The following is a 15,000-nucleotide window of genomic DNA, read 5'->3' on the forward strand; positions in this document are numbered from 1 at the left end:
GGACAGACAGACACACACACACAGACACACACAGACACACACAGACACACACACACACACACTCAGAGACACACACACACACAGAGACACACACACACATAAACACACACACACACACAGAAACACACACACACAGAGACACACACACATAGACACACACACACACAGAGACACACACACAGAGACACACACACACACAGAGACACACACAGACACACACACAGACACACACTCACACACACATGCACACACACACACAGACACACACACAGAGACACACACACAGAGACACACACACACAGAGACACACACACACAGAGACACACACACAGATACACACACACAGAGACACACACAGAGACACACACAGACACACACACACACAGAGACACACACAGACACACACTCACACACAAATGCACACACATACACACACACAGACACACAGACAGACAGACACACACACACAGAGACACACACACACACACACACACACAGAGACACATAGAGACACACACAAACACACCCACACACACACACAGAGACACACACACAGAGACACACACATGCACACACACAGACACACAGACAGACAGACACACACACACAGAGACACACACACACACACACAGACACATAGAGACACACACAAACACACCCACACACACACACACAGAGACACACACACACACACAGACACATAGAGACACACACTCACACACACATGCACACACACAGACACACACAGAGACACACACACACAGAGACAGACACAGACACACACACAGACACACACCCACACACACACACTCAGAGACACACACACACACAGACAAACACACATGCACACACACACACTCACACACGCACACACACAGAGACACACACACACATTGACACACACACAGAGACACACACACACAGAGACACACACACACACACAGACACACACACAGTGACACACACACACACAGAGACACACACACAGACTCAGAGACACACACACACACTCACACACGCACACACACAGATACACACACGCAGAGACACACACACAGAGACACACACACACACACACAGACACACACAGACACACACTCACACACACATGCACACACACACACACATACAGACATACAGACACACACAAAGACACACACACACACACAGACACAAACAGAGACACAGACACACACACACACACACACACACACACACAGACACACACACAGATAAACACACACACACAGAGACACACACAGACAACACTCACACACACATGCACACACACACACCCACACACAGACACACAGACACACACACAGAGACACACACACACAGATACACACACACAGAGACACACACACATATACACACTCACACATGCACACACACAGAGACACACACACAGAGACACACACACACACAGAGAGAGACACACACACAGAGACACACAGAGACACACAGAGACACACACAGACACACACTCACACACACATGCACACACACAGACACACAGACAGACACACAGACACACACATACACAGAGACACACTCAGAGACACACACACACGCACACACACAGAGAGACACACACACACACACACACACAGAAACACACACATACACACACAGAGACACACACAGAGACACACATACCCACACACACAGAGACACACACACACAGAGACACAGACACACACAGACACACACACACAGACACACACTCACACACACATGCACACAGACAGAAACACATATACACACACAAAGACACACACACAGAGACACACACACAGAGACACACACAGAGACACACACACACACAGAGACACACAGAGACACACACACAGAGACACACACACACAGAGACACACACACACACTGTAGTGGCCAAAATCCAAACAGGTCTGTTCTATAACTCTATTTGAATCTTCCTTTCTTGGCCACTTGTAGGGCTGGGAAGCAGTGTCAGACTCGCAGTCGCAGAACAGAAACTACTGCACGTTTTTGTTGCTCTTTTTGCTCTTTTAATGTCCAGCAAGAACAAAATATGAAAACAATATCGTACATAGAAAATAAACAAGAGATCCTAATAATCTCGGGAACAAAAGGTTGCGTCTGCGTTGCGTGTCAATGACAGTATTGCTGCTGCCTGCTGCCCTGCCGTCACACGCCGCACCTGTGGCTTATAGCGTTAGCCCCGCCCCATTCACCTGAGCAAAGCACCCCACTCACTGAAACAGATAAATGTATTAATGCAGGTTCAGAATGAATCAAAACAGTTAAGCTTAAATGCGGCTCTTACACACACACACACAGAGACACACACACACACAGAGACACACACACACAGAGACACACACACACACAGAGACACACACAGAGACACACAGACACACACACAGAGACACACACAGATACACACACAGACACACACTCACACACACATGCACACACATGCACACACACACGGACAGACAGACACACACACACAGACACACACAGACACACACACACACACTCAGAAACACAAACACACGCAATCTTTTTTTATTAAAAATTAAACATTCTAATGTTAATTTAGAATTCGAATGCCAGCCTAACGAATGAAGGTTCGAACGTTTGAACGTTTGGGCTCAGCCCTAACACACACACACACACACACACAGACACACACACACACACACACACACACACACACACACACACACACACACACACACACACACACACACACACACACACACACACACACACACACACACACACACACACACACACAGAGACACACACAGACACACACTCACACACACATGCACACACACACACCCACACACAGACACACAGACACACACACAGACACACACACACAGAGACATACAGAGACACACAGAGACACACACACACACATACTCACACTCACACATGCACACACACAGAGACACACACACAGAGACACACACACACACAGACACACACACACACACATAGACACACACAGACACACACTCACACACACATGCACACACACACACATACACACACAGAGACACACACACACACACAACACACCGACACACACACACTCACACTCAGAGACACACACGCACACACACAGAGACACACACACACAGAGACACACACACAGACACACACACACAGAGAGACACACACACACACACACAGAGACACACACACAGACACACACTCACACACACAGAGACACACACACACAGACACACACAGACACACACACACAGATACACACACACAGACACACACACAGACACACACACAGACACACACACACAGACACACACACACACACAGAGACACACACACAGACACACACTCACACAGACACACACACACAGAGACACACACACACACACACACACACACACAGAGACACACACACACAGACACACACTCACACACACATGCACACACACACACACATACATACATACATACATACATACATACATACATACATACAGACACATACACAGAGACACACACACAGACACACACAGAGACACAGACACACACACACACAGACACACACACACACACAGACACACACACACACACACACACACACACACACACACACACAGAGACACACACACACAGAGACACACACAGACACACACTCACACACACATGCACACCCACACCCACACACAGACACACAGACACACACAGATACACACACACACAGATACACACACACACAGACACACACACACACATACACACACTCACACATGCACACACACAGAGACACACACACACACACAGAGACACACACACAGAGACACACGCACAGAGACACACAGAGACACACACACACACACACACAGACACACACACACAGACACACACACACACACACAGAGAAACACACAGACACACACTCACACACACATGCACACACACAGACACACAGACAGACACACAGACACACACACACAGAGACACACACAGACACACACACACTCAGAGACACACACACACACTCAGAGACACACACACACACAGAGACACACACACACAGAAACACACACACACACACAGAAACACACACACACACAGACACACACACAGAGACACACACACACAGAGACACACACACAGAGACACACACACACACAGAGACACAGACACACACAGACACACACACAGACACACACTCACACACACATGCACACACACACAGACACACAGACACACACACAGAGACACACACACAGAGACACACACACACACAGAGACACACACACACACACAGAGACACACACACAGAGACACACACACACAGAGACGCACACACAGATACACACACACAGAGACACACACAGAGACACACACAGACACACACACACACAGAGACACACACAGACACACACTCACACACAAATGCACACACATACACACACACAGACAGACACACAGACAGACAGACACACACACACAGAGACACACACACACACACAGAGACACATAGAGACACACACAAACACACCCACACACACACACAGAGACACACACAGAGACACATAGAGACACACACTCACACACACATGCACACCCACACACACAGACACACACACACAGACACACACACACACAGAGACAGACACAGACACACACACACAGAGACACACCCACACACACACTCAGAGACACACACACACACACACAGAGACACACACACACGCACACACACACTCACACACGCACACACACAGAGACACACACACAGAGACTCACACACACACACACAGAGACACACACACAGAGACTCACACACACACAGAGACACACACACACAGAGACACACACACACAGACACACACACACAGAGACACACACACAGAGACACACACACACACACACAGAGACACGCACACACACACACACTCACACACGCACACACACAGAGACACACACACACAGAGACACACACACACACACAGACACACACACACACACACAGACACACGCACACACACAGAGACACACACACAGAGACACACACACAGAGACACACACACACACAGACACACTCAGAGACACACACACAGACACACACACACACTCAGAGACACATACACACGCAAACACACAGAGACACACACACACACAGAAACACACACACACACTGTTATGACCCTGGCTCAAAGGCACGCAACCTATGTGCAAAACCGACACCAAAACCCGTGTTTAACCCAAAAAGACTACTTTAACAATGAAATACTGATATTAACTAAAGAAACAAGAATAGAAGAACGTGATAACTCTCTCTGTTAACCCACACTCCTCTAACCACAGACCCTGCATGTGTGACTCAAGGGCTGGTTTTAAACTCCCAGCAGGTAACCATTCAGCAGCAATTAGCTAATTAGCAGCCCTCACCTGTATGCCCAGTGACACAGCAGTGATCAGGCAGTGACACAGGAGTGATCAGGCTCATGGTACATAACACCTCCCCCACCAAACTGGTTGCCCATGAGGCAACCACTATACATCAACCCATAAACAAAAAACTAAAAACAACTGTGACCCATTAGTTGTCAGGTCCACTACCACAACAGCGATAACGGGCCGGCCCCGGTCGAACACGACCACCAACCGTGTTGTATGCTGCTCAGCGTGGAACATTTGCCAATGCTGTGTAAAACAAAAACAACCCTGTCCCGACTCTCGGGCAAGCTAGACCTCACAAAAGGTTCCGCCACTGCGGTACATGGCATCAGTGGGGCAGGCGCCCCCTCCGCTGAGGCGTAAGACTTAGGACCCCGTTGACCAACCAAGACCGTATCATATATGAGCTCCCTTTCAACAGGCCCCTCCACCGATACCGACCTGTCAAAAATAGACTGCAAACCAAAATCAATTTGAGAACTAATCTCACTGCGCTCAACAGGACAGAACACAGAAAAACAAAAACCATAGATCTCTGATACCACCACCACGCCCATATCCATCCCACCTGGCACTGGCAGTTCAGGATACCGCAAACCGTGAACATCCAGAGTAGCATGTACTGCCTCAGGTACAGCCCCACCGCCCCTGGAACATGGCAATACGTCAGTCACAAAAGCGTCTGGAACACCATCCAAAATGGCGTCACACAAAATAACATTGCCCTGATCAAAATGGCTGCCACTTAACAGACCAGGTCGCGAAGGCGGCTCCTGCTCAACAGGACACAGGTAACTAGGTTGACCATCACACCTAGTGCATGGCAGAGAATCAGTGTGGACACGTGGATCAATGTCAGAATCATCAACTGACATACTGGGACCATCCCTGCCCACAATTGAAACATCAGGGACAATAGAGCTACTGTGGGAAGGCTGGTAGCCTAAGTCAGGCCTAGTAGCCCCTTCAACTAGAACGGTGTCACATGAACCAACAGCCCCTCTCATAGCATCCTTCCCACACTCATCCTCCAATTCGTTCGCGGCCTCAGCCACCGTACAGGCTGGGAAGACCTTGAGACACTGCGCTGCCAGATCATCTCCCACCACATGCCTCTCCGGCACGCATGTCAACCCTGGTTTCACCACCGGGCCTAACACAAAGGCACAATCAAGAGAATCATTATGCAGAGGTACATCCACAGTGTGCTTTTCAAAATTCTCAACAGGTACACTTTTCAATTCAACAAAGAATGTGTCACCAAGTGTAATGTCCCAGGTCGAAGTATCAACAACATCATTTTTGTCCTTTGACATGGCCCGTGTCACAGCACACACCGGGAACACTCCTGGATGTTTCTGTGCCAGCTCAGTAGGGACCTCAGAAACCACAGGAATGGGAGTTACAACTGGAGTAGCCAACACTTTGTCACCAGCCAAATCATTCCCTAGAATGAAGGACACCCCTCTTATGGGAATGTGAGAACATACCCCCACAACAACATTGCCTGATACTAAGGGAGAATTGAGCGTGACCTCATGCAAAGGTGCATCCACAAATCCACCCCCAAAGCCCTGAACAACGACACCGGAATGCAAAGAAGAGTTTTCTGAAAACGGCAAAACCCCCTCCAGAATGAGGGACTGAAAAGCACCGGTATCTCTCCAAATTGTTATAGCCTGTTTGGACTCTAGTGCATTAGTCAGGGAAACAAATCCATCCATCATAAATCTTGAGGAACCCTCGAGCTCTTTGTCCACACGTTTGATACTTCCCCCATCACCATCTAACGTTGGTAAAGGTGTTCTGCATATGGTTTCTACCAGAGCCACCGTTCTGACATTTTTCTGCTCAAGCACCGGGCACCCAGCAACGATATGACCAGGTTCTTTACAGTAGAAACAGATAATCCCTTCTGGGAATGCACCAGCAGAACCACCCCGCCTAGGAGGTGAAGTTAACTGACCAGCAGACACAGGTTTTGGGAAACGGCCCCCCTGAACAGGACGCCTATCCCTGGACTCAACACGGTAGTCCTCCAAAAAAACGGACTTGTGTGACAACACAAACTCATCAGCGAAGACAGCGGCGTCGCCTATCTTCGATACCCTACGCTCGTTTAGATGAGTGGAAACGGTATCAGGAACAAATTTTTTTAATTCCTCTAGGAGAATCAACTGTCTAAGCTGCTCTCTTGACTCTGCTTTCTGAGAAGTGCACCACCTGTCAAACAGGTTCTCCTTCTCTCTTCCAAATTCAACATAAGACTGTCCTTCCGACCTGCGATAGGCTCTAAAACGCTGACGATAGGCCTCGGGACCAACTCATAAGCCCTCAATATGGAAGCTTTAACAAGCTCATAGTCAGCGCTTTGTTCAAGGGACAGAGCAGTATAGGCTTCTTGTGCCTTACCAAGAAGAACACACTGCAGCAGCAGCGTCCAGGCCATATCAGGCCACTTCAACGTGGTTGCCACCCGTTCAAAAAGGGGAAAATACTTTTCCACATCATTCTCAACAAAAGTAGGCACCATCCTAATATTCTTGCCGACATCAAAACCGGAACGCGACTCTGACTGCAGAGCACCCGCCTGCAAGGCAGCATGCTTATACTCAAGCTCTTTCTGCGCACGTTCGTGCTCTAAGTCCTTCAAGTAACGCTCTTGTTGTAGCTGTCTCTCCTTAAGCTCACGCTCATGCTCACGCTCCTTCTGCGCACGCTCGTGCTCCAGCAACATTCTCCTCTCCTCTTGCTGTAGCTGTTTCTCCTTAAACTCTAACTCTCTAAGCCTCCACTCACCCTCCGCACCAGATAGCAGCGGAGACGCGTCAGACAAAGTAGGCTCCTCCACCCTCGCCACAAGCACCTGCTCCCTAATGAGCAAAACCCTCAAAGCACCCAAGGCAGTTGGTTTCATACGTTTCTCACTGGGAGTAAGCTCTACCTTGTAGTGCACAGCAAGCTCCAGAAGCTGTTCTTTGGAAAACCTCTCCAACATGTCATGTGAAGGGTGATCAACAAAATCCCTTATGGAAGCCATCTTTTCTGCACCAGCGCCACAACCCGTTCACTTTAGAGTCACCAAAAAGCTGCCAAAAGCACCCTAGTACACACACAATCTACCTAAAGAACCACCAAAGAGCCACTAAAGAACCACTGAAGACACACTACTAAACCATAGAAGAACCACTGAAGAACCATAAAGAATGCTAATGCCACTACTAATAATCATAAAGGGACGCGGTGGAAATGTGTGCTCTACTGAGCGCACCTTTCTAATTTGCAAAGATAAATTAAAAAAACAACCACCCTGAAATAAATAGATGTGCCATACGCGCAGGAGGTCAGGTGCTAACAGGTAGGCCAGGGCTATTCAACTAAATTGTTCAGGGGGCCACATTGTCAGAAACCCAAGGGGCCAGGGGCCGGACTGCCACGGCGCCTCCCCGTGCTATGAATATATGTACACTTGACACAACACGCAACCACATTTTCACAACTTTTATTTAACTACATTGCAAAAGTAGTATACTTTTCAAAAAAAGTGCTTCATTTATGTGCCACATCTGCAACATCTCCTGCAGAAAGTGGTTCATTTATGACTGTGCAACAACTGCAACATCTCCTCTTCAACATTTCAATATTTAAAATAAAATAAAAAACAAACAAGTGCATGATGTGCATCTGAACATTCTAACATCAACACTTGAACAAAAAAACACATTTATAGTGCAGCTGAGCTTATGAAAAAGTGCTTCATGTCTGTGCAACAACAGCAAATGACAGCATCTTATTAGCACTTATTGTCCACTCTTAACTCTCAAACATCAGGGGGCTGGGGGGCAGACAGGCCTAGCCTACATACACACATCTAATGAGAGCGATTGCACTTCTTTGACTGGGCAATGGCAGAGAAAGAGGGTTCATAGGAAGTGAGGGCTACCCGCAAACAGTGATGCAAATGCTCATTTGTCAAGGAGGCACGTTGCTTGTTTTAATGGCATTCATGTGAGAGAAACTGGATTCACAGGTGTATGTTGAGCCAAACATTGTTAGCACAGATATTGCCAGCGTTTTTATTTTGGGGAATGTCTTGACATGAATACACTTTATCCAAAATGTTGTGGTGGATTCATTCTCAAGTGCCTGCTTCAGAGCAGATGATGCTTGCATGTCAATTATTTCAAGTTGCAGGAGACCTTCATCAATGTGAAGTGATGCAAGGAACTCTTGTCCTTTTGTGGAAATAGCAGTTACATTGGCAAATGGGTTGCTCACAAAATGCATCAATTCTCTGGACATGTCAAATTCATCAAATCGACTTGCAAAGTTTTCCCTCAATTTATCAATGAAATCTGTCATTAATTGAGTGACTTTTGGCTCAATTGTGCGTGTTAACGTTGACATGAAAAGAAAAAAGTAAAAAAAAAAAAATTAAATATTAAAGAAAATATTTTTATTTTAATTTTTTTTTATTATCATGTAATCTTTGGCGGGCCGGTCAGAATCATCCCGCGGGCCGGATCTGGCCGCCGCGGGCCGCCAGTTGAATAGCCCTGAGGTAGGCTATCCAAACACTCAAAACAAACAAAATAAATACAACAAACAAATTCAAACAGGTGCCCCTTCTAACCTGATATGACTACTTACGCTTCTACCTCTAAACTGCAGTCAAAACGGCCCACCACATGTCTACCCTAAAAAAAACACTAAATCAGGCCCTACCACACTACCTGTGTTTTCTGGCCCCCTATCCTACCTACCCTTAAACTAATGCCCTGTAGACCTAACCCTCTTCAACCACACCTGCTACCAGCCAGAGATCATATTTGACCATCCACCCGTCAAGCACATGGTATGGTACAAGACAAGCAGATGGTACTAATCACTTCTCTGACTGCCCCAGGAGTATGTGGTGCACAGGAAGCTAACCAACAACCAGAAAATGATGTCCCTATCTACATGTGGTGTGCACTAAACTATATATTTTAACAGCATTAAGTAGTCACATCAAATTACAAACAAATAAGGGCATACTCACCTGTTTGATGAACGGCTCCAGCCCCCACGTTACACAATATGTAACGACCACCACCCACACCATAGCACCATGACACACCATGCAAAACCCAAAAAAAAAACCACCAAACAATTTCTAGGGGTAAATATCCCGGACGAGCGCCCAACTGTTACGACCCTGGCTCAAAGGCACGCAACCTATGTGCAAAACCGACACCAAAACCCGTGTTTAACCCAAAAAGACTACTTTAACAATGAAATACTGATATTAACTAAAGAAACAAGAATAGAAGAACGTGATAACTCTCTCTGTTAACCCACACTCCTCTAACCACAGACCCTGCATGTGTGACTCAAGGGCTGGTTTTAAGCTCCCAGCAGGTAACCAATCAGCAGCAATTAGCTAATTAGCAGCCCTCACCTGTATGCCCAGTGACACAGCAGTGATCAGGCAGTGACACAGGAGTGATCAGGCTCATGGTACATAACACACACACACACAAACACACACACACACAGAGACACACACACACACACACACACACACACACACACAGACACACACACACAGACACACACAGACACACAGACACACACACACACACAGACACAGACACACACACACACACAGAGACACACACACACACACACACACACTCAAACACACATGCACACACACACACACACACACAGACACACACACAGACACACACACACAAACACACAGACACACACAGAAACACACACACTCAGAGACACACACACACGCACACACACAAATACACAGAAACACACAGACACACACACACACTCAGAGACACACACACACGCACACACACAGAGACACACACACACAGAGATACACACACACACAGACACACACACACACACACAGACACACACACACAGAGACACACACACACACACACAAACAGAGACACACACACAGACACACACTCACACACACACATGCACACACATGCACACACACATACACACACACACACAGACACACACACACACACACACAGACACACACACACACAGAGACACACACAGACACACACACAGAGACACACTCACACATACACACACACACACACGCACACACACACACACACACACACACAACCACACTTACTATTTTTTTTACTCTGTATTGTATATATGTATATTGACTAAACACTTTTTGTTTACGTACTTTTGACTTTCTATTTTATACTTTTTATCTATTTTTATCTAGCACACTCCCAGGGGCTCATATACAGAAAAAAGCATTTAATGGAAAAGTGTTCTGTATTTTTTACTATGACAACTAATAAAGAAACTTGAGAAACGTGAAACACACACACACACATACACACACACACACACGCACGCACGCACGCACACACACACACACACACACACACACACACACACAGACACACACACTCACACACACATGCACACACACACACACACACAGAGACACACACACACACACACACACACACACACACACACAGAGACACACACAGATTATACTTAAAGGTGACATGCATTATAAATGTCATTTTTCAGTCTCTAGCATTGTATTATAGTAATAGGAGTTAGTATCAATGTGTTTTAGAGTCTAAATACCAGATTGGCGGATTGCTCTGATTCAGCTCAGATCATCTCCTGCTCCAGTAAATTAGGCCATCCTGATTTGAAGGCCTGCGTGACGTTACTCAGGCTCTGGGTAGCAGACAGTGATGTGATTGGCTCTGTGGTTGTAGCTAATGCCCGCCCACAATTTACCTAGACTGACTATACACAGCGAGTGGAAACCACTTCCTCATACTCTGCATGCACTCTGGAGGGAGAGAGAGAGAGAGATAGAGAGCATTCGGGAGCACTTGGGGGGGGGGGGGGGGGACCTGCCGCGCGGCACACACCTCCGAACGGGAGAGTGAGGGAGGGAAAAAAAGGAAGAGAGAGGGAGGAAGGGAGGGCCCCCCCCCCACAAGCTGCCGCGCGGCAGGGAGAGGAGGAGAGAGCGAGTGCAGACTGTGTGGACTGACTTTCACTCAAAGTGCTTATGGGCGGAGCCAGGCCATAACAGCCTGAAATCTTGAAGCTGAAAAATTATGGTTTTGAGTACTTGATTAGAAATATAAAACAATGCATTTTTTTTTTTTAAACCTTACAGATGTCTTCAATAGACTCACAGGAATTGTGTAAAGTTGCCCAAATAGTGCTAGGAATAGCAACGCATGTCCCCTTTAAACACATTTCAGTACCTAAAGGCATCACAGAGTCTACCTTTAACACATTGGGCGCCGGGGGTTGTGTCCATCATTGTACCCAGTCTGCCACTTTTGAAAGCCTATGGAGATGTTTACCTTCTTTGCAGGGCTATAACTTTTTAAATTGTATTGCTATATTGACATTACTATGGCCCATTCAACATCGATTATCTATCGTTCAGGATGTGGGAACGTTATATTTTTCCATCCATACATTGTTGTGTTAATACCGTCTAGAACAGGGGTTCCCAAATTTTTTCAGCTCAAGACCCAAAAGAGAAATTTGGTGTTTCCCCGAGACCCAAACTTACAAAAATACATCATGAATTGCCATAACATACATTTATAAACTACTGATAAAGAACACAACAAACCATGAATTTCAAATGTAGCCTATATGAAATGTATTTATTTAATTATACAAGTACATCACAGCAATAATCAGACTGTAATGTTAAGTTGCTCACCACCTCATGACAAATGTACATACAATTTTGTAACACTTTTAAATGAACAAACATGTTCTACTCTCCTTTCTATTTTTCACCCCTTTTTCAACTCTCCATTTCTTACCCCCTCCCTCAGTCCCTCAACCTTAAACCCCAACATTGAGCACCATTCTGATTAATTTGTACTGACTTATTTAAAAATTCTACTGACCTGACATCATGCTAGAAGGGGTATAATATTTCATCTATGGCACAATTAAATCTAATGAGAGGTATGTGGCTGGTTGAAGTTGAAGTGCTATTCTGAGGTCATGCTGAGCATTTAGTCTGTTTCTGTATTTGTTTTTCAGGTATGCTAGAGTAGAAAACCCAGATTCACATAAGTATGTGGTGCCAAACTGAATCAACACATCTACAGCTTTTTTATAAAAAAAGTTAAAAACGCTGGTCTAGAATATAAGTATGTTTTTAAGGTTTTCTGCTGTAATTCCAAAAACAAGAGTTATAGGCCCTGACGCATATGATAGATTATCGATTGGCGTTTCTTTCCTATACACGCTATATAAAACAATCGGGCTGAAAATAACGTTAGTGTCCTCTTACCATTCGCCAATGAGACTGGAGGAAAAAGATCCCAATTATTTGACGTCGATCTCCTACATCCATTTCCGGTTGTATGGCGCAATAAACGCCAAAATCATATCAATTATTGCGTTTAGAAAGCGATCGAAATGCTTGTCTGGATCCATGTAACAAGATATTACTGCCGGAGGGATTCCCTCGATGCACCAGCGCCACTTCCGGTTTTGGCAAGAGTGTAACTCGCCCGACCATCCACCAGGCGGCGGTATTGAGGCATTGCAATCTCAGACAGGGTGCCGCTGCAGTCCGGAGGGAGGCTGGATGAATTATGAATGCCATGGCGAAAAAATTAAATATTGATCCCAAAAACTATTTACGCCGTTGTTGGCGTTCAACGCATGGCGGGCAAAAATGGCGTAAGTCGTTTTTGGCGAACAATGTGTTAAGGTGCCTCTCTCCCCCCCAGGACCCAGAACCCATCAGAAGGAGGTCCTGGCTGCTTGTCCTGAGAAAACACAAACACATTGTTATTTTACAGATATCAACTACAATCAACGAAGCAGGCTATTCTCTGCCCTCCGAGAACCACCACAGTCAGGACAGCTGCTGAAACCGGCCCAATTCTCCACCATTGACTAAAAACACACTTTTTTTTTTACCTACTTTTTCTCCTCCTTTTTCTGTGATTTTTTTCCTCCCATCCCAATTTCGTGCCAATTCTCCCTCCCCTGTCCTGATCGTTGCTCGCATGTGCCCCCCACTGGTCGGTCGTAGGGACGGTAGAAGCCTTGCATCACATGTCCCCTCCGATACATGTGGAGGCAGCCAGCCACTTCTTTTCACCTGCCAGCGCGGACTCTCATTGGTGAGGTGTAACCTGTGGGAGGCTCACACTGCCCCCGCCATCTCCTGTCTTTGCTGTGCAGGCGCCCTGACCAACCTGTAGGAGTCGCTGTTTACAACGACCAGATTACCACCGTTCGACTCCCCTCCCGCTGACTCTGCCAATTGAGTCAGTATGACGGCCGGCCCAAGCCGGAGGCAACGCTGACAGCCGGATTCGATACCGGTGTCTCTTGCGTTGGTGACGAGCGAAATGTCCGCTGCGCCACCCAGTCGCCTTAAAAACACACTTCTTCAATCAATATCTGAAATGAACAAACTAAACAAAAGAAAAACACACTTCATACTGTCTTTTACTAAGTAATCTACCTTGCCTATATTACTACATAATATGCTAATATGTC

This window comes from Notolepis coatsorum, assembly GCF_963971535.1.
Source record: "Notolepis coatsorum genome assembly, chromosome: 10".
Taxonomy (NCBI): domain Eukaryota; kingdom Metazoa; phylum Chordata; class Actinopteri; order Aulopiformes; family Paralepididae; genus Notolepis; species Notolepis coatsorum.